At 51.6% G+C, this 22,793-nt stretch overlaps 1 long non-coding RNA gene across 1 annotated transcript in view; it reads left to right on the top strand.

Moving 5' to 3' along the window:
* The first annotated feature begins 3,933 nt into the window (after window positions 1-3,933).
* Window positions 3,934-22,793, top strand: part of LOC119974612 — a 44,032-nt gene continuing 25,172 nt past the window's right edge. Inside the window, exons 1-2 of the long non-coding RNA XR_005462534.1 lie at window positions 3,934-4,043; window positions 6,413-7,257. This is a non-coding gene — a long non-coding RNA (uncharacterized LOC119974612). The remainder of the gene's footprint in view (window positions 4,044-6,412; window positions 7,258-22,793) is intronic.

Below are 22,793 nucleotides of genomic sequence, written 5' to 3'. Positions count from 1 at the left end.
CAAAAGACTAATATACACTGAAGTATATGAATAACTAAACACTGTTTTATCCGAAGTTACTTCTTGTTCCAAAAATATACCCATGTTCCCTAAACTCACTGAGACACACCTTTTCCCAAGCAACACCCAATTTTAGTAACTCTATAGGTCAAATCCAGTTAATAGTTACCACACAATAAAGCTTAGATGACCAAGCCTGGGACAACATCTCTTTCTGGTTCAGCGAAGGCACAAAACTGTTTTTTAGAGGAGAATATCTGCAGTCTGCTCTAAATATTAAATGGAACAGGCCTCCACGGTTCAGATAATAGATGGAACTGGCCTGTCTGACTGTTGGGTGGAGAACTAGCCTCCTTCCCCAGTGACGGTGCTGACAGTTATACTGTTCAGCCTCTTTGATATCCTGCCCTGTGGATCCGACTGTCCACATCTCTCAAATTCCTTGCCATTAGAAGTTATAATTTGTGTAGCCCCACTGATCTCTGGTAAATAATGTTTCTGATGTGGCCATTCACATCCCTATGTCTCCAGACACCTGCTAATCTTCTCACTTCGCAAATCACATCTCATTATTCCTCTAGATGCCTGCTAATCTTGTTATTTGTCTGTTATTTACTTTTCATCGCAAGTTCAGTTATCCTTGTTAATTTCCCAAATTCCTAACTGTAGAATAAATACACTGGGTTTCAAATGATGTACCTGAGGCTTTTCCTTGCAAGAACCCTGACATTGGACATTCTACTTGAGCCAGGAGGAGCAGGAGCAATTCCACCCCAGATTTCACAAGATCCCCCTGCCCTCCCCCCAACCAACCAGGATTGGGGCCACCCCCAAGATAGAGGAATGGCCCACCCCCAGTGGTTGTGGGTCAGACCTATCTACTTCTGCGGCCTGTGCTGGAAGCTGAGCCTGTCAATCAGGCAGCTTTCCAGGGGAATGGAACCTGTCAAGGAGAAACTCCAGACCACTTTCCCCAGTTAACTCACCCCTATCAATACCAGGGCATAAGTCTATGGGATTTGAATCCTATCCAATTTACTTTTTAAAAACAGGATGTGAAACCCCAGAACAACCTTTTATTCTGAAGGAATTATGGGGTTTGGACTGGTCCCAAATATCATTTCAGGATCTCATCTGTTTATGGGTTCAAATCCATCTCTTGGAATCTGGGCTCCTGTGTTGTTTAGCAGGCTGCCTGCTCCAGTTACCGGTCATCACTCAATCCATCCACACTGGGAAAGAGTTTTACTTCCTGCTCATTAATCTAACTCATTGTTGGTGTGATTTAATGGAAAGGTTTCTAAATGTGGTAGCGAACGGGAACTGCGGGAGATTCCCGACGCTTGACCTGGCAAAGCCGCCATCGGTATCAAATGTTAATTGGGCCGCTTAACAAGGCCCGATGGGCTTCACGCTGAAAATGATGGTCCCACCAGCTGATTCGCCGGGACCACACCCACTAGCTCCCCAACAACAAATTGGAGCGGCACTTAAACCGATCCTGCAGAGCAAACGCCACACAGCTCGCAGACATGCCACCGAGGAGACCAGCCCCACGATTAGGGGATGCCTGGCCAGATTGTTGGGCATGGTCAAGTGCAGACGGGCTGCCTTGTTCCCCCAAGGGGCTCAGAGGCTCAGCCGCAAGGCAGCCAGTGTCGCCTGGGAGGAAGTGGCAGAGGGTGTCAGCTTGGGGAACGTCACCAGGAGGACCGACATCCAGTGCCGTAAGAAGATCAGCGACCTCCAATGGCTCATGGTTGAGTTGGCACCTTTTCCCCATTGCGTCCCTTCTCCCCCCCCCCCCCCCCCCCCCCCCCCCCCCCCCCCCACCACCACCACACACCCTGCCATTCAGCACGCCCTGCCTAGGCACCCTTGGCCGTAACGGGGGTCCCTCATCACCAGACCCTCTACCCTGGACACCCACACGTTATGATATCTGCACCAGGGGCTGATCCTGTTCCGGTGCACACACCCACCATCTGGTTATGGAAATGTGCCCGGTGCTGAAGCCCTGACCCTGGGTATTCGGATGTTGGCTGCTGCGACCATGGTGTTACTTCCTGCAGTGTTCAGGCACAGTGTCCAGACATGACGGTCTGATTGGGATGCGAGGCAATAGCTCCCACATATTAGATGGCCCACCCACACACTAGAATCCACTTGGGAACATTGAAGTGCTCACTTAACTACGATTGCCAATTCCCGATGAGCAATAGCCTTCAACTGCGTGGCCAGAGGCCTCTACCATCAGTGGGAGTTATGGGTGGTCGTGGGGCACACAGGCAGGGGCTGGGGGTGCCCACGACCAAGGGGTGGCATGACGGACCTGCAGGCACTGAAACACCCGCCCCTCCCCCCAGCTGAGGAGAGACCCCCCCACCCATGGCCCCACCCTGACCGAGGTGTTCCCCACAGGGGCTCCCCCACCATCCCCTGAGTACTGGGGCAGTAATCAGGGAATTTAAAACACGAGGACACAATCTCAGTGTGAATTAATGGAAAGGTTTCTAAGTGTGGTAGCGAACGGGAACTGCGTGAGCTTCCCGACACTCGACCCGGCGAAGCCGTCACCGATCATTTTGGATGGTGAGGAGAAATTTCTTCACTCAAAGGGTTTGAATCTTTGGAATTCTCTACCCCAGCCGCTCCAGCATTGTGTACACTTAAGGCTGGGATGGACAGATTGTTTGTCTCTCAGGGAATTATGGGATATGGAGAACAGACACGAGAGCAGAGCTGAAGTCCAAGATCAGCCATGATCGTATTTAATGGCAAAGCACGCTCGACAGGCCATCTGGTCTAACCCTGCTCCTACAGTGTGTGAGTATGATTCCATCATTCCCACTCGCGAATCCTGCGCCTTCTGAGATCAGTTGACAAAGCACAAATCAACATTGAAACCTTGGACCTCTGGTCTGCACTGATGCCCACAGATTCTGCAGCAGGCCACGTTTTCCCCATTCCCTTGACCTTGTGATGGTAATTCAGCACACTGACTGCCAAACTGCTTCCGATGCCCGCTCAGAACAGTTACAAAACCAATGGTAGAATTGCCAATCTCCGTTAAGCCATGAAGATAGCAGCAATATTTTTGTGTGATGCCAATTTTAAAGTGAATCCCGTTTTAAGGAGCTGGCTGTCCGGAGAGGCCTTTGCATATTTCTTTTCCTGAGTAACCGTTTCCCCTAAAGCTATTTTAGAGACGCCTTGTGCTGTGTTCCCTATCACACATGCTGAAAGTGGCTCATTTACGCTGTGAACAATTTGACTGCAACTGGGAGTCTACAATTTTTTGATTTCCCAGTCTAGCAAGAGGGTTTATGGGGGTCAGAAGGTTAGACATAACGTCAACTTTCCATAAAATAAATCCCATTCAAAAACACATTTGGAAAATTACTTACGCCCAGGACTGTAACTTTATTCATGCTGAAATTCTCACTTGATTTAATCCTTTTAAAAAACAGAGCAGCATGATATTGGAATGGGTTTTTAAGGAAAGGATGTGCGACTGTCTTTAAACACGCCATTACTGCGCCGTGTGGGTGCTGCTCTTTAAATGCCAAAGTAGATTTCCAGTCAGAGCTGAAAAACAAAATAATTCTGGAGTTAAGCAGTGGCAACAAAACATGCGTGTGTTTGAAAGATTATCTGATTGCACAGCTGCCAAAGCCCAGGATTTGTTTTAAGAAATGTCAAAAATGTTTTGCCAGTAATTTGCGAGAATGCGGTGCCTGTATTGATCATCACGCTCATCTTTTATTGCTCATGGATTTATGTTTATGGAAGCAGCACTCAGTCACTTTCCAGTGTCAGCATAAAGGAGGATTATTGAATGGGGGGGGGGGGGGGGGGGGGGGCGGGGGTAGTGATGCTAATGGACAGGCTAATTGTTTATACAGTCCCCAATCTTGGGCATTAAGTTAAAGCTCTGTTCTGATCACAAGGAACAATCCTTTTTCTGGTCTTTTTGATTCATTAGAGCTTGCTTTCAGAAGGGAATTGGATAGATACTGGAAAGGACTGTCGGGAAAATGCAAGTAAGTGAGACTAATTGCTAGGCTTACAAAGGGCCAAATAGCCTCCTTCTGCGGTGAAAGATTTCAAGAGCAATGCTACCATCAACATTGCTTCTGAGGCACAGTGGTGCCTCACAGCGCCAGGGGACCCGGGTTCAGTTCCTGCCTTGGGTGATTGTCTGTGTGAAGTTTTCACGTTCTCCCCATGTCTGCGTGGGTGCTCCGGTTCCCTCCCAGTCCAAAGATGTGCAGGTTAGGTGGATTAGCCATGATAAATTGCCCCTTAATGTCCAAAAGGTTAGGTGGATTAGCCATGCTAAATTGCCCCTTAGTATCCAAAGCTGTGCAGGTTAGGTGGGGTTATGCTGTTACAGGGATAGGGCGGAGGGGTGGGCCTAGGTAGGGTGCTCTTTCAATGGGCCGGTGCAAACTCGATGGGCCAAATGGCCTCCGTCTGCACTGTAGGAATTCTATGAAAGTCAGAATCATGTTCAATCCTTGGACATTTGTACGGCACGGAGTCTTGAATAAGACATTAATGTTCTTGCGATCTCAGTCATTAACCAGTCACCATGTTCGAGTGACTGTGTTTGCAGCTTATGAACACGGTGTTAAGAGGGAAATCAGATTGAAACACTCGATGAAGCAATTAGCACATGGCTTCATTGCATTGAAAGCAGCAGCGAGATTGGCTCAGTAAAGTTACTCAACCAGATGACTCAAAATATTCACCCCAAGTTTCCCTCTTAACCACACAGCTGGTGGAGAGCTGTCACAGTAACCAGATGAAAGGAAATGAGGATCAGATTGTTCCTACAATATTTTATTGCTCTAAAAATATTGAATTGTTCAATAATTTGAGTTCAGCATTGTTAACACCGGAATTTAGGGATAAAGTAAAGTTGCATGATTGCATATTTTGAATAAGGCAGCTTTTCATTACAAATAGAAAGCAGGAAATGAAGCACCCAGGGATATATACCCAAAAATAAATTTTATTCAAGGATGTGTGATTTCTGCAAAATTCAGGGTCCAATTTTCCATTCCTGGACTAAGTCCCATGGTGCGGGTGGAAACTAGGGGGTGTTTCTGCCGCAGAGGCCAATGGGAATTTTCACCGAATCTCACAATGCCGGCCTAATTAAACATTTCGCGCAGCAGCGCAGGCTGGATGGCGCAAACGCCACCTTCATATCTGGACGCCATATTTAAAAGGCACCCAGACATATATTTACTCACCGTTTAAGGAAGAGATGGCCCGCCGATCGCAGTGACCTTCAGCCCCCAGATTGGGGGTTGTGGAAGCAGATACATTAACGGCGTTCAAAAGGCATCTTGACAAGCACATGGATAGGATGGGTATATGGGGATACGGCACAAGGAAGTGCTGAGGGTTTTGCCAAAGGTTGGTGTCATGACCGGTACAGGCTTGGAGGGCCGAAGGGCCTGTTCCTGTGCTGTATTGTTATTTGTTCTTTGTTCTTCCTGGTAGTACTCCTCAAAGCAGTGGGGGACGGGCAGGCTGTCCTCGATCCAGAGGATGGAAGGAGGAGGCCGGGCGGTCAGACCAACCCAGCTTGGGAGGAAGTCTCCGGGTTGGTCAGCGCCCAGGGCCTCCACCAGAGGACTGTCCTACAATGCCAGAAACGGACGAATGACCTCATCCACTCCACCAGGATAAGTAAACCCTCAACTGCTCACACACACCTCACTGAATGATACACGTGGAATGGGCATCAGTGGAAAGGGCGCCATCCATGGGGCCTAATCATAAAAGAGCTACTACCTCATGGACGCATCCAGTCTGCAGGTGGAGGGACCACTGTGGATCCCTGACTTTTCCACACACAGAGCTCAGATATATCTGGAAGGAAGGGTAGGTGGGCGGGTCAAAGGATGTAGGCATTGAGAACACCAGCAAGCACCAATAAAGACATGCCTCTGTGAGCCTTTTCCCTCTACCTGCCTGGGCTCACCGCTCTGGAGGGCGCTGCCCCAGAGCCCTTGAGGACAACCTGCAATGCACCAATCACATGGGCCGCAATGCAGTGGGTTATTTGTAAGACTGGAATAGTGAGAAAGATACAGAAAACCCGAGTACTCTAAACCCTATCTTCTCTCTTTGGGCAAGAAAAGATGAGGAACAATAGGGCGGACTGAGAGGAGATTGGGGTGGGCACGGAATGACCTCAAGAATCTCACTGGCTTTGAGCAGCAGCAGCCCAGTTAGCAGGGGAGCAGTCAGACTGAGCCTCTGGTGATGGAGACGTCGGCGAGCGGCCTTCATCCAGTAAAGATCCTGCATAATGTAGTCACATCGAAACCCATGGGTCATGAGTTCCTCGATGTTGGAGGCAGCTCATGCAGTCACTCACTCTCTCCTCTCTCAGTTACAGGTGCCAGAAGTAAGAGGGTAAGGCAACAAGAGGAGACGCTGGCCAGGAGTTCACCAGCCCACAGAGGACCGAGAACATTGGAGCAGGGAAATAAAGTGAATCTGTAGAGGCATCACAACAGTCATCAGCATCCTCCAGCAGTGCAGACACAGACACCTTGGTGGTATTGGATATAGCTCCGGTCAGGTCTCACAGTCTGATGGTCACCGCACGGACACATGTCCGCAGCAGGAGGGACCAGGGTGAGCCAGGCTCACTGGCATTCAAAGGACTGCTGGGGAAGAGGCATTTTGGACATTGAGCCACTGGGATGGGCCCTGCACAGGATGCTGGGGAAGATACAAGAGGCGGGGGAATATCAGGCAAGGAGGTGTTGGAGGCCCTCAACAGAGTAGCATCTGAGGCCACTGAGTCCATCCGCCTGCTCTCTGATGAATTGGTGCTGACATATGCGCATATCGAGGTCTCCACGGAGACGATGGTGGACCCCATGGAGATCCTGGTCCAGAGGAACACCCAGCTTGTGCGGGAGATAAGCGTGGGCCTGGGCTCAATTTTTGTAGGGGCCTACAAGAGGGCCTCGGGGTGCCTTAACCTCCTTCCACATGCCCCTTCCTCTCAAAGAGTCTAATCTCCACCCTAGAATAGACCATCACCGTCCAACAGTATATCCTGCAGCTGTCCACTTGCAGCCAGAAGATCCGCTTCCTGAAAATAGCTCCAGCTTGTAGAGGATTCACATGGTTGATGATCCACCCATTAATTCACACAGTGTTCCATGGCCCACCATTGCTGCCTCGATCTTCCAACCTCCACAGTCTATCCCAGGCCTCCTTCAGGTAAGTGCTGACATTTACACACCACGTTAGTCCAGATGCATTCTGGACCAACGTGAAAACCTGCTGGCGACGTCCTATTTTTCAGCTCTCACTGCTTTGTTTCCCCAAGCCCTGAGCCCACTATTAAACCTGGTGTGGGGAGTGGAGGGGTGTTGGGGGGGCGGGGTGGGGGGAGGTGGGGGGTATCCGTAAAATTCCACCTTCCGCGACTCTGCCACCTTCAGCAAGATTGGACTGGTTTTGAGAAATAATAAATCATCCACCTCAGGCTAAGTGGTTACCTGTTGGTTACTAGAGATGCAGGCTAATGGGCCGTGAGGACAAATTTTATGTTTGAACACCCTAGTCACCTTTTGTGCCACATTAAGGTCATTCAATCATCAACGCTGGGAATTTGGACAATGATAATGGAGCTCATGCTGGCACTCATTGTTGAGTGCCATCCATAATCTCCCAACTGGGGAATAAAGACATTTTCTCAGGACAAATAATTGCCTAAATTGGTAGCTGTAAATGGCAAATAGAAAAAAATCTAAGTGCAGGTAACACCAGCCTTTTCCTCAAAAAGCAATCGACATGTTCATAAAGTGCATTCAAGCTGGTTTAGCTCATTGGGCTAAATTGCTGGCTTTTAAAGCAGACCAAGGCAGGCCAGCAGCACGGTTCGATTCCCGTACCAGCCTCCCCAGACAGGCGCCGGAATGTGGCGACTACGGGCTTTTCACAGTAACTTCATTGAAGCCTACTCGTGACAATAAGCGATTTTCATTTCATTTCATTTCAATATCAAAGGTCAAAAATCTGCTCAAGCACCAAAGTGTAGCTGAAGCTGATAGGAAAAATCTGCAAGACAGTTGTGGTACCGGCCTTGTTACTGAGTACCGAGAACTCGGGCAGGATCAAGAAGTGAGGAATGATGGCTGGGTACTGATGAGATGCAGATGCTGAGGTGGGTGTGCAGAGTAACGAGGAAGGTTCAGATCAGGAACCAGCACGGTAGCCTTGTGGATAGCACAATCGCTTCACAGCTCCAGGGTCCCAGGTTCGATTCTGGCTTGGGTCACTGTCTGTGCGGAGTCTGCACATCCTCCCCGTGTGTGCGTGGGTTTCCTCCGGGTGCTCGGTTTCCTCCCACAGTCCAAAGATGTGCAGGTTAGGTGGATTGGCCATGATAAATTGCCCTTAGTGTCCAAAATTGCCCTTAGTGTTGGTTGAGTGGGGTTACTGGGTTATGGGGATAGGGTGGAGGTGTTAACCTTGGGTAGGGTGCTCTTTCCAGGAGCTGGTGCAGACTCGATGGGCCGAATGGCCTCCTTCTGCACTGTAAATTCTATGAAAAACTATGAAAACGTCAGAGGATCAGTGAAGATTGAGAGAGTGTTGAGAAAAAATAGCTGGCAATTATTGAAATGACGTGGTCATACGGGCGGCAAGGTGGCACAGTGGTTAGCAGTGCTGCCTCACAACACCAGGCACTCGCGTTCGATCCTAGACTTGAGTGCCTGTCTTTTTGGAGTTTGCACCTTCTCCCCGTGTCTGTGCGGGTTTCCTCCGGGTGTTCCGGTTTCCTCCCGCAGTCTAAAGATTTGCAGGTTAGGCGGATTGGCCATGATAAATTGACCCTTAGTGTCCAAAGGTTAGATGGAGTTACAGGAATGGGGCAGGGAATTGGGTGGGGTGCTCTTTTGGAGGGTCAGTGCAGACTCGATGGGCCTAATGGCCTCTTTCTGCACTATAGGGATTCTATATGTTGCAGAGAGAGAGAGAGAGAGAGAGAGACAGAAAACATGGTGTAAGTGATGGAGGTGGGAATTCCAGACAGATGGAAAAGTGGATGCCCTCAGAGCAGATGGAAAGTTGGTGGTGGTGAGAGACTTAAAGACAGCGGGATTGGAATAGGAATGGTTGGCTGACAGGAGGAGATGGAGAAGGGAGATTAATCAGCAAAGAAGTGACCTCATGTCAAATGGAAGAAGCTGAAAGGGGAAGATGTTTAAAAAGACCCTAACACATTGCCCCGCCCAGGCATCCTCGCTTTCAGTTTCAAAATGGGAAAATGCTTTCAACTTGCCTTTTTTATTATTAAGGACTGTTTCAGGACTGGGATTGGGACAGTCCTGCAAGGTTTTGGTGTCCTGAAATGCTTTTGTTGACAGTATACAGTGGTGAGCACTGCTGCCTCACAGTTCCAGGGACCCGGGTTCGATTCCGGCTTTGGGTGACTGTCGGCGTGGAGTTTGTACATTCTTCCCGTGTCTACGTGGGTTTCCTCCGGGTGCTCCGGTTTCCTCCCACAGTCCAGATACATACAGGTTAGGTGGATTGGCCATGTTAAATTGCCCCTTAGTGTCCAGAGATGTGCAGGTCAGGTGAGTTTACGGGGATAGGGCATGGGCCTGGGTAGGAAGCTCTTTCGGAGGGTTGGTGCAGACTCGATGGGCCGAATGGCCTCCAACCGCACTGTCGGGATTCTATGTATTCTATGTGTTCAACTTAGTGATCCCAACCTAAGGGCGAAAATCAAGTTCAAAAGATCATCTGAAACAGAGGTTGAAGATCAGGACTTCTGGGTTTTCTTTTGAATCTGTCCGGCGTTGATCACTGCTGGCACTTTAACTGGGACTACGGTAACCTTGACACCTAAACTCCTTGTAATAAATAGGCTTGAAATAGCACTTATTTTTTTTAAAAAGGTTTCGCATTGCCAATGTAACACAGAACCTTGCCTACTTTGTGATTTCAGGCCACCAATTTGGGGGAAACTATAACATCTTGTACTAAATCTTCAGTGCCTTCAATGTTCAGCGGTAGCTGATTGGCCTGAGAGGGATCTTGCAGTTCATGTTTGTGCATCATGGAATCAGGTCAATTGCTAAAATTAACCACTCACAATTTCTCTCAGATGGTGTTTTAGTTTAGTCAGTGCTTGCTAACGAGGATAGAAGCACCAGAATGGAATCATTTATGGGCAGCCTCATTTGTGATTATTTTTGTGTGTGTGTGTGTGTGTGTGTCTTAAAGCACGACGCTGCACAGGTCGTATCATTTGGAAGGAGAGGCGATCATCTGCCTTCGACAGTGGGGCCTGGCACTCTAACCCAGACAGAAATAAAAGGATCAGATTTTCAGTTCTTTTGACTCTGGTCTGCATTGATTGGCTGCTTGGCAGACAGCCAAAAGCCTACTCTGACTCCAGCCTCTGCCAGTAATAAGCTGCTTCAGCCCAACCTGCAAACCCTGAATGCAAGTCCTGTCCTCTTTGTACTGAGGTCAGCTCGCCTGCACATTAATATGTGATAATCTGGGCACGATGCTATTCTGGTGCCACACAACAAATCAACAGGAGAGAGGAAGAAGGTTTCTCCTCTCCTGCATTTTCAATCGAGGTGTCAAAGTAATTCTGCAAAAGGGAACAGTATAACCATTTCATTTCAGAGCAATTCAGGGCGTTACTATCAGCAATGAAAACTTAAGGCGTGTCAGGTGAAGAGTGATGCAGGGGCCTGCTCCGACTATACAACAGGATGGGTCCCTCCAACTGCAGCTGCAGGCTAACCACCTGATTCTTCACCAGCTGCTGCATATAAGGACACCGGGTACCTCTGTTGCTCAAGCTGCTGTCTCCCTTAATGCAGCTCAGCATCTCTACAAATCATCAACTTTTCGAACTGAGAATCTTCCCAGCAAACTTTAAATGAATGCGAGGACGTGCATTTACACTTCATCCTTCATCAGCGAAGCACATTAAAACTAATGAACTACTTTTCGAAGAACACCTACTGCCGTAATGATGGAGTTCCAGCAGCCAATCTGTTACACAGTAAGTTCCCAGGAACAGCAACATGAAAATGACCAGGAGAGTTTCCCTGCTTTTTCTCCAGTAAGGTTCTGGGATCTTTACCACCATCTGACAGCTAGGATCCTGTGTTTTCAATTCATTTGCTGGATGTGGACATCATTGGCAAGGTCAACATTCATTGTCCATCTCCAATTGCCCTTGAGGAGGTGGCAGTCCTTTGGGGTAACAGGTCCACCCACAATGTCCGTGGAGGGGGAGCTCCAGGATTTTGATCTATTTCTTTTTTTTTAATAAACAATTTTATTGAGGTAGTTTTTGGCTTTATAAACAGTTACAGACATCATCAGAAAGGAAGCAAAAAAGGCAAAAATGTGCAAACATCCACGTTCTTTCAATACTTCCACCGTAACATATTGCACAAGCCCGCTCCCCTCCCACCGGTACTACCCGCCATATTTTCCCTCCTACTCTACTCTAACCCCCCCCCCCCCCCCCCCTGCTGACGCTCACTCTCCCGCAAAGAAGTCAATAAATGGTTGCCACATCCGGGTGAACCCCTGCACAGAACCCCTCAAGGCGAACTTGATTTTTTCCATCCCCAGGAAACTCGACATGTCCGCAAGCCACCACTCCGTCTTCGGGGGCTTTGAGTCCCTCCACGCCAATAGTATTCGTCGCCGGGCTATCAGGGAAGCAAAGGCCAGCACATCGGCCTCTTTCTCCCCCTGGACGCCCGGGTCTTCCGAAACCCCAAAAATTGCCACCCCTGGGCTCATCACCACCCTTGTTTTTAGCACCTGGGACATGACCCCCGCAAATCCCTCCCAGTACCCCCTCAGCTCAGGGCATGCCCAAAACATGTGAACATGGTTCGCTGGTCCTCCCGCGCACCTAGCGCATTTGTCCTCTATCCCGAAAAATTTGCTCATCCGAGCCACCGTCATATGGGCCCGGTGAACGACCTTAAATTGGATCAGCCCGAGCCTAGCACATGTCGCGGTCGAGTTTACCCTACTCAGGGCCTCTGCCCACAGCCCATCCTCCATTTCCCCGCCTAGCTCCTCCTCCCATTTAAGTTTCAGTTCCTCTGTCTGGGACCCTTCCTCCCTCATGAGCACCTTATAAATACCCGAGACTCTACCCTCCCCTTCATCCCTCCCAGAGACTATTCTGTCTAGGATCTCCATTGGCGGGAGGCGCGGGAAAGATGGGACCTGTCTACGAACAAAGTCCCGCAACTGTAGGTATCTAAAATCATTTCCCCTTACCACCCCAAATTTCTCCTCCAAGCTCCTCAAACTCGCGAAGCTCCCTTCCAGGAACATATCACCCACCCTTCCCGCCCCTGCTCGCCGCCATACTCGGAACCCCCCATCCATACTGCCGGGGGCAAACCGATGGTTGTCGCAGATTGGCGCCCAGACAGACGCCCCCATCTCCCCCACATGCCTCCTCCACTGGCCCCATATCCGCAGGGTCGCCACCACTACCGGGCTGGTGGTGTACTTGGCCGGCGGCAGCGGTAGAGGAGCCGTGACCAGGGCTGCCAAGCTGGAGCCCCTGCACGAAGCCGCCTCCACCCGCTCCCAAATAGACCCCGTACCCACCATCCACTTCCTTATCATAGCGATGTTGGCCGCCCAGTAATAATTGACCAGACTCGGCAAAGCCAGCCCTCCCTCGCTGCGGTTCCTCTCCAACATCGCCTTCTTTACCCGCGGAGACTTTCCCGCCCAGACAAAGCTCATGATCAGCCCGTTAACTCTTTTGAAGAAGGACTGTGGGATAAAGATCGGGAGGCACTGAAAAATAAACAAAAATCGAGGGAGGATTGTCATCTTTACAGTCTGCACCCTCCCTGCCAGCGACAGCGGGAGTGCATCCCATCTCCGAAACTCTCCCTTCATTTGCTCCACCACCCTGGCCAAATTTAACTTATGCAGCCTGCCCCAGTCTCGTGCCACCTGGATTCCCAAATACCGGAAATTTTCCTCAACCAGCCTAAACGGTAGCCCTCTCAATCTGTTCTCCTGGCCCCTTGCCTGGACCACAAACATTTCACTCTTGACCGTATTTAATTTGTATCCTGAGAACTGGCCGAACTCCCTCAGCATTCCCAGTATAGTTCCCATCCCGGCCACTGGGTCCGACACGTACAGGAGCAGGTCGTCTGCATAAAGAGAAACCCTGTGTTCAACCCCGCCCCTCACCATCCCCTTCCAACCCTCTGCGGCTCTCAGCACCATCGCCAGCGGCTCTATGGCCAGCGCAAACAGCAGCGGGGAGAGCGGGCAGCCCTGCCTGGTCCCTCGGTACAACCTAAAGTACTCCGACACTTCTCTGTTAGTCCTGACGCTGGCCCTCGGGGCCTGATATAATAATTTGATCCAATCCACCAATCCCTCCCCGAACCCAAACCGTCCGAGCACCTCCCATAGATAGTCCCACTCTACCCGGTCAAAGGCCTTCTCGGCGTCCATTGCCACCACTACCTCCACATCTCTACCCGCCGGGGGCATCATTATCACGTTGAGCAATCTCCTCAGATTGGCCGCCAGCTGCCGACCTTTAACGAACCCAGTTTGATCCTCCCCAATCACCTCCGGTACACAGTCCTCCATTCTCCCCGCCAGTACCTTTGCCAGGAGCTTGGCGTCTACATTAATCAGGAAGATTGGCCTGTAGGACCCGCACACCTCCGGGTCTTTACCCCGCTTCAATATCAGAGATATGGTGGCTTGTGACATTGTCGGCGGCAGGGTCCCTCTGTCCCTTGCCTCATTGAAAACCCTCGCCAAGACCGGGCCCACCAGCTCAGAGAACTTCCTATAAAACTCTACTGGGTATCCATCCGGCCCCGGGGACTTCCCCGACTGCATGGCCTTTAGACCCCCCAATACCTCCTCTACTCTAATCGGGGCGCCCAGCTCTTCCACTTGCCCCCCCCCCAACTGTTGGGAATGTTAACCCGTCCAGAAACCTTTTCATCCTCTCCGGTTCTTCCGGCGGCTCCGAAGTATACAGCTTACGATAGAAGTCCCGGAATACCCTATTCAATTCTGCCGGATCCTCCACTTTGCGCCCCCCCTCGTCCCTCACTCTACCTATTTCCCTGGCCGCCTCCCTCCTCCTGAGTTGCTGCACTAACAGTCTGCTAGCCTTTTCCCCATACTCGTACACCACTCCCCTCGCCTTCCTAAGCTGTTCCACGGCCCTGCTCGTGGATAGTGCCCCCAGTTCCGCCTGTAGCCTCCGCCTTTCCCTGAGTAAAACCTCCCCCGGGGACTCCGCGTGCTCTTCATCTATCCGGCCCATTTCCCTGACCAATCTATCCATCTCTGCCCGGTCTGCCTTGGCTTTGTGGGCCCCAATTGAAATCAGCTCCCCCCGAACTACTGCCTTTAGCGCCTCCCACACGGTCGCCGCTGAGACCTCCCCAGTGTCATTCACCTGCAGGTAATTTTTTATACATTTCCGAAGCCTCTCGCAGATCCCCTCCTCCGACAGCAGTCCCACATCTAGCCTCCATTGCGGGCGTTGATAACTCGCTCCCCCGAACTGCAGGTCCACCCAATGCGGGGCATGGTCTGAAATGGTAATTGCTGAGTATTCCGTGTTCTTTACCTCCCCCATACAGTCCCTGCTTATTACAAAGAAATCTATCCTGGAATATACTTTATGGACGTGCGAGTAAAACGAGTAGCCCCTTCCTGTTGGCTGTCCCTCTCTCCAGGGGTCCACTGAACAACCCCCCCCTCCCCTAACCCCATCCCCCGATACCCCCACCCCCGCCATCTACTGGCTGTTACTTCCCCCCCCATCTGACTTCCTTGACTAGCCAATCTGCTAGCCCGGTGACTCAACACTCCGGCGCCTTCCTGTCCCATTCCCCTTGTTTCCCCGCCCTCCTCCCCACCCACTGGGGCAAGCCGGTTCCAGTGTCTTCCACGAGCTGCACAAAAAGCCCAAACATGAAAAAAAAAAAACCCATAAAAAGGGAAAAAACCACAGAAAAAAGAGAAAAAGCACATAAATGTCCATGAACAAAGGAAAGAGTCTCAAATGTTCCGCTTGGCCCCTTTGGCCCAGCAAACCGTTGAGCAGCGGTCCAGGCACATTCGGCGTTCCTTCCCACAAAAATCCTCGGGCCCTAACTCGCGTCCTTGGGGCCTCCTTTCGGGACCAGCCCCAGGTCCCTCACAAAATCCATCGCTTCTTCGGGCTCGGAGAAGTAGTGGTGTTGACCCTGGTGCGTGACCCATAGCCGGGCTGGGAACAGCAGACCAAACTTCACGTGCTTCTTGAACAGCACCTCCTTGACATTCTTAAAGGCTGCTCGCCGCCGAGCCACCTCCTGGCTTAGATCCTGATAAATGCGGAGAACACTGTTGTTCCACGTGCTGCTCCTGGCGCTCTTTGCCCACTGCAGCACCCGCTCCTTGTCCACGAACCTGTGGAACCTAATCACCATCGGGCGGGGGGGTCCGCCCGGCCGCCCCTGCCTTGCCTGCACTCTGTGTGCCCCCTCCAGCTCCAACGGTCGTGGAAAGGCTTCGGCTCCCATCAGCTGCTTCAGCAGGTCTGCTACAAACGCTGCAGCATCAGCTCCCTCCGCCCCCTCCGGGAGGCCGACCATCCTCAGATTGTTCCTGCGGATTCTATTCTCCAGCTCCTCCACTCTGTCCAGCAGTCTTCTCTGCCGCTCTTTCAGGCCGTCCACTTCTATCGCTGCAACCGTTTGCGCATCCGCCTGCTCCTCCACCGCCTCTCCCAGCTCCTTAACTTTCACATCCTGGGCGTCCATCCTCTGGTTCAGCTGATCCACCGCTTTCTGGATTGGGTCCAAGCTGTCCCGCTTCAGCGCTTCAAAACTGGACTTCATTACCTGGAGCATGTTATCCAGCGCCAACTGGATTGCTGAGTCCGGGGTCCGTGTGTCCGCCATCTTAGGTCCCAGGTAATTTTCTTCAGGTCCTTGTCTCTGTCCCTTTTTCTCCTTCTTCTTCTGCCTTCTGGAATCCCGCTGTTCCATATGCCGCAGCCCGCTCCCCAGCGCCTTCGCTGCCGCTTTCCTTTGCCCAGCACCTTAAATTTTTACCCCCTCCTGGGCATCTGAAGTGGGTCCAAGCTGTCCCTCCTCAGCAACTCCAAACTTTTTTTTCCCTTTGTCCTGGAGGAAGGAAGGTCCGTGGGTCCGCCATCTTACCCTTCAGGTCAGCTTCCTCCTTGCCTCCATCTCTCTCTCTTTCTTCCTCACCTGCTGGCCTCCCACACTTTCATTTTCTGCAGCCCGCTCTCCTCTTCTGTTCCCGGCAGCCTTTCTGCCACCTCCGTGGTCCCGCTATCGCGGGGAAACAGCTGTTCAGTCCCGCCGGAGTGAGAGCCCACCGAATGTGCGGCTCACTCGGACATCGCCGCCACCGGAAGTCCATTTTGATCTATTTCTAAGTTAAGCTGGTGTCTGACTTGAAGCATTACTTGTTAGTGATGATGCTCCGATGCACAGTCCAAGGGTAAGAAAAGACACACCCCAGGGGGGGTAGAGGTCACAGGTTTCAAAGTTGCTATTGAAGAAGACTTGACAACCTGTTGCAGTGTGCCTGCAGACAGTACACACTGAATTCACATTGTATATGTGGTGGAGGGAGTGTGTGGTTTAAAATGGTAGCTGGAGTAAAAATCAAACAGGATGCTTTGTTCTGGATAGTGTCGAGCTTCTTGAATGTTGTTGGAGTCAAGCCTCTTGAGTGTTGGAGCTACACCTTTTCCAGCCAAGTGGAGAGTATTCAATCATTCTGTCAAGGACAGAATATATTTGTTCTCTTGCTCCCCATAATCAGTATGTTTTGCATAGAAAGGGTGTGTCTTTTCTTACCCTTGGACTGTGCAATCCAATTGGATAATTCAGCAGCAAGCATTTCTGCCTTTTAAAATAAAGAATGCTTTTTTTCCCACACACTTACCTTGAATAAACACAATGTTATACATGCAGTCACATGCACACACACATCACGCATGCAAAAATTAGACACAGATAAAGATATTGCACTTTTACAGATTACAGTTAATTCAATCTCTGATTTATGATTTATGGTCTCCCATGAGGCAGACCTGAGGTTTCCTGAATGGATTTGACGGTCTCAAGTTGAAGTGAAGATTTTGTAAAACAAAGGTTGCGAGGTTCCTTCTGGTTAAATATCATGGAGGTTGGTTCTCAGGTGAACTTGGAAACTGGAACAGGTTAAGTACTTTGGCTGATTGATGACTTGCAGCTAGCTTCAGAGTCTGGTTCTCAGACTGGCTGACAATCGACAGTCCTTAAGAGACAAAGTTCGCCCAGCCTTCCTCTGCAGCTGTTGTCTTTTCCATGTTCTCCTCCAGTCTGCCGAGAACTCTTCTGCGTCTTGGAATAATAAATGATCTCAGTATCACAAGCCAGTTTTCAGTCACATGGTCAGGGGCCAAGTCCACACAAAATGGCTTCAAGCTGAATAACATTGATATACAAAAGGGGTTGGATTGTGGTATTTCACACTGGTGGATAACTGGTATCACCAGCATTTCTTTGTTAAACTGAAAATCTGGAGACATAGGCCCACATCCTCTGGTCTTCGAATGGTCAGAGACCAGGCGTGTACCCTGGAAGATGCGCTATGCCCCTCGGAAATCCCAACACAATGACTCTGGGAATTGCCTGAGACCTTTGAACTTCAAATGAATATTTTCGCTGCTTCCCGGGACCCTCCAAAACAGTCTCAAACTCTGAGTCGGAGACTGCAGACGGATCTAACTTACTCACCTGGATAGTTACCCAGGAAATGTTAGACAGAAAAAACCCAGTCCAACTCGTGGGTAACTATACAATTGATCCTCACCCTCCCTAAACTCCTCCCTCGACCCAACCTAACTATCCTGACCACCCAACCTACTCAAAAACATCACCCTTTATCATGAGGAGTTGCCTTTTCCAAATATAATTGTGTTTAATTATTTCGGTTGTGAGCAATAAGGAGCCAAACAAACAAGGTTTTATTGACTTAAACAAAGAGCAAATTTATTTACCACTAAAAAAGAAAAAAACTGCAATGTCACAAAAACACATAGGCATCAGGAATAAGGGAAGTTAGAGTCCAATAAAAAGAAGTTAATATATGTTTAAGTGTCCTTTGATTAAAATTGAGGCCCAGATTTAGAACATTGTGGTTGTTTAGCTTAGTTGGTTCTGTGGGTGCCGTCAGATGTAAAAGATGTTGCAATTATTATGAGCTCTGGGTATATTGCTAGTAATGTTGACTTCTGAAATGGGAAATACATTTGTTCCAAAAGAGAGAGAGAGGGAGCAAGGGAGCTTTCTGCCTGCCTCTTCTGCTGAAGTGTTTCTTGCCATCTCTCTCTCGTACCCGGCTGGTATACTTCACCCATTGTGTATTTTCAAGGGGTTTGGAGTGGGTCTGCCTGCGGCAAAAATTGTTTCAATATACAGATAGTGACGTGTTTCAATGGGTCTTTGAATGACAGGAAACATCTTTCTCCTCACACTCCCTTGAGGGTGATCTGTTTGTTTCTCACCTTCACCTCGGAAGGTGGCGTTGAGTACTTTGTTCTGTCTCATTTAAAATTGAAAAAATTCCAGTTGAAAGCCTTGTGACAGGAGTCAGGGGGTGAGTTATTTTCTGCAGAATTCCCAACCCCAGTGCTGCTATTGTAACCACAATATTTATCAAGGAAGAGATAGGCATATTTTTAATTAGTAATGGGTAGAAGGGTTATGAAGGCAGGAAAGTGGAGTTGAGGCCAAGGTGAGATTAGCCATGATCGTATTGAATGGCAGAGCGGGTTCTGGGGGTTGAATTGCCGACTCCTGCTCTTAGGCTGTATTCTCTGACGCCGGCGTGGGAACAGTGGAGTTTTATGACAGGAAAAACGGCGCACCAGCTGCACCGATTGAGCAACTCCGAATGGGATAGCACCATCGCCACGTGGAATGTAATCGGTTCCATGCAAAGCGGCGCCGGATTCACCGGGTCCGTGATTGGCACACATGAGGCTCACACGCCGCAGTCGCACTTAAACGATCCATCCCCCACACACACCGTCCCAGCCAACAAGATGGCTGGAAGGAGAGCAGTGACACGGTTCATGGACGCTGAGCTGGACACCCTCCTGGATGCCGTGGAGGAGAGGCAGATGACCCTGTACCCAGCCCAGGAGGAAGGCCACAAGGCACTGCCACTCGTCGATCCTGGGTGCAAGTGGAAGAGGCAGTCAGCGCCATAGGCAACGTAGCTCGGACTGGCCAGCAGCGCCGGATGAAACTGCACAACCTTCTCAGGGCGGCCAGGGTGAGTTGGCACACACCCGTCCCACACACCCAAAACCCTCCCCCCCCCCCCCCCTCCCCCCGGAGGATGGCTGAACCTCCACCCTTGCCTCACATGCCAGCAGCCATGGCTGGGTGCCCTGGCCACTGATGCCAACTGTACCCAACCCCTGGGCTGCATGAGTTGGAGCGTCTAACTGTGTCAATGTTTGTGTTTGCCCCCCCCCCCCCCCCCCTCCCCAGGGGAAGGCCACATACAACAGCTGGGAGTGGGAGAAGACCAGAGCTGGAACACCAGACCTGCGGCCCCTCACCATTCCTGAGCAGACGACATTCGACGTGGTCGGTGGCCCGGAGGAAAGGGAGGTCACCGAGGTGGAGGTCGGCGGTGGGCAAGAAGTGAGATCCTGCTTAGTTGTGGATCCCCATGATATATGTGTTGGCACCGCCCTCGACCCACCCTCCCCTCACCACCCCCCTCAGCCTTCAAGTCCATTCGCCCACACCACCCACACCCCTGCTTTACCTTCTAAACCAGTGTGTCTTTAACCCAGATACTGTGGACAAATGACCACACAAGTTGTTTAATACGATAATAGCTTATTACACACACAAAGTTAACCCACACATACAAGTTGCTCTCTGAAATGATACACAAGTACGACCCTAACTTCACGTCCAGGTGACTGGCAATTGTGGGGCACATATGGCCTCATCTGGAATCTGTCATCTAGCAGTGCTGGATGTTTATTGCTGGTCGTCTGTGTCCCCGGCTCTGGTCCCTCCGTGGATGGCGTGGATGGTCCCCGTCCTTGGCTGGTGAAGGTATAACCATTGCTGTCGTCGGTGATTGAGAGAGTGAATGGCAGAGCAGACCCGAAGGGCCAAAGAGCCGAATGGCCTCCTCGTGCATCTGAATGGTGGTAGGCTGCACATCACCTTTTATGCCTGACAGGTTTTGCGCACTTTTGGGCGGTCCCAGGTAGATGTCCAATAGCTCGATCAGGGCTCAATCACCCAGGTCGATCTGAACCAATTGGTGGCTTTCACCTTGATGGCGGGGCGGGTTCCAGTCACCATGGCAGTTAGTGTCCGAGGCACGTAGGCCTTCCTAAATAAGGAAACCGACACCACCAAGTCTGCCACAGATTGTTACTTTCTACCTGGAGCCCATTGTCCCGGGATGGCCTTTCAACAGCCTTTTCCCTGTGTCAGTTTCTGCAGGGTCTGGGCTGCAGCCCTGGTATATTTGCAAGCTGCAGCCTGTCTGCGTCTGTGTTGACCAATTTCCCATCGATGTTTGCAGGTTCATTTTGGATGCTCACCCCACTCACCCTCCTCACTCTTACCCCCCTCACCCCTGGTCTATTAGCCGCCAGTGCCCATAGGGCAACATGCATCCAGTCTATTGGCCCCTGGACCTGGGGCATCCAGGCGATGGCAGTGAACCCCGTTGCCCGGGTATCCTGGTGGGCCTGGTCCACGTGGCACTGATTGTACTGGTCCGCATGGGCAAATAGGGCATCCATGATGGCGCAGATGCACCTGTGCACCGAGGTCTGTAAGATCGCGGAAAGGTCCCAATTCGCCGACTGGAAGGTCCCCGTCGCATAAACATTCAGGGCGACCATCACCTTGACGGTCTCCAGGAGCGAGTGTCCTCCCTTATACCCCTGCGGTGCCAGGTGTGCCATCATCTGGCAGATGTGTCACACTGTCTCTCTGCTCATCCGTAGTCTCCGACAGCATGCCCGTTCCGCAGGTCCTCGACTGACATGCGCTGCCAGTACACGCAAGATCTCATGTGGCACCTCCATGGCACCTCCTCCTCCTCCTCGACCTGTTGGGCAGCCGGCCCTCCAGCCTGCGCGGCCGCTACCTGCCCCTCTTCAGCCCGTTCCTCTGTTGTAGCTTCCCCCTCCTCTCCGAGCGGACCCCGCTCATGCTGCTGCAGGGTATCACGCAGGGCTGCGGCCATCACCACAGGGGCCAGCATTGCAGGTTGATGTCCAAATGATATTGTCTGCAGGGGGTGGAATGCCAACATGTTAGCATGGCGCATACTCCCGTGCCCTGCCACCTTCCATGGGCTACATGGTGGCCCCGGTTGGCATTGCGGGCCCCACGCACCCATGTCCCCCCTGCCCCACCCTCACACCCCTGCCCCATTGGTATCCGGCCCCGGCGGTGCCCCAGGTTAATAAGAACTAGAAGCAGGAAAAGGCCATCTGGCCCTTCAAGCCTGCTCCGCCATTCAATGAGATCATGGCTGATACTTGTGGACACAGCTCCACTTTCCCGCCCGAACTTCTCCGACCCCTCGCTGGGTCGGAGAATCCCTGGGGTGGCGGCACGAATTCCGCCCTGCTGTCCCGACGCTGGCTGCCGTATTCTCCGGCGCTGGTTTTTGGGCGGATGCAGGGTTCACGCCACGCCGGTCGGGGATCTTTGGCAGCAGCCCCTCCGGCAATTCTTCGGGCCCCGATGGGCCGAGCGTCCGTCCGCTTTTGGCCAGACCCGCCGTTGGGGTTAGACATGGTCCCACAGGGCGGACCTGGCAGGTAAGTCGGCTGGGGCGGTCCTCGGGGGGGGGGGGGCGCTGAGGGATCCAACCCCGGGTGGGGCCCCCCACGGTGGCTTGGCCCGCGATCAGGGCACACCGATCTGCGGGTGGGCCTGTGCCATGGGGGCACTCCTTCCTTCCACATGGCCGGGGAGGAGAAGACAACACCCTGTGCATGCGCCAGAATATGTCGACAGTTCTGCGCAGGCGCAAGATCACGCCAGCCCTTCGGCACGTGCGCAATCTCGCGCAGTCCCATCGGCGATGGCTGGCGCGGTGCCAACCCCTCCGACGTCCTCCTCGCACACGGAAGTGCGGAGAGGTACACGCCGATTTTCCTGCTGGCGTGGGGACTTAGTCCCGCAAAAGGAGAATCCCGCCCCATAACCCTTTATTCCTTTATTCTTCAAAAAACATCTTTATCTTGAAAACATTTAATGAAGGAGCTTCAACTGCTTCACTGGGCAGGGAATTCCATAGATTCACAACCCTTTGGGTGAAGATGTTCCCCCTAAGCTCAGTCCTAAATCTACTTCGCCTTATTTTGAGGCTGTGCCCCCTGGTTCTGCTTTCACCTGCCAGTGCTGCCAGGGGTACCGTTGGCTGACACTGCTCTCACTGGGGCCTGCCTTGAGTGTGGGTGGCTGCTGGTTGGGCGGGGTGTTCGGGGACGGTTGTAGACCACTGTGTAGAACCAGGGGCCAGGGTGGGTGGTTAGTGGGTGTCCAGCAAGGTGGCGGTTGGTGCCTGGCCACTTCCCCAGACATTATCGGGGGATCCCCGGCTGCTTGGCCTACCCTCCATCTCCCCCCCAATCCCCTCCCATCCCCTGGCCCTGGCTGGGGCCCCCCTGC

Source organism: Scyliorhinus canicula, chromosome 12 (assembly GCF_902713615.1).
Source record: "Scyliorhinus canicula chromosome 12, sScyCan1.1, whole genome shotgun sequence".
In the NCBI taxonomy this organism is placed as follows: Eukaryota; Metazoa; Chordata; class Chondrichthyes; order Carcharhiniformes; family Scyliorhinidae; genus Scyliorhinus; species Scyliorhinus canicula.
This window is presented reverse-complemented; position numbering and strand designations above follow the sequence as displayed.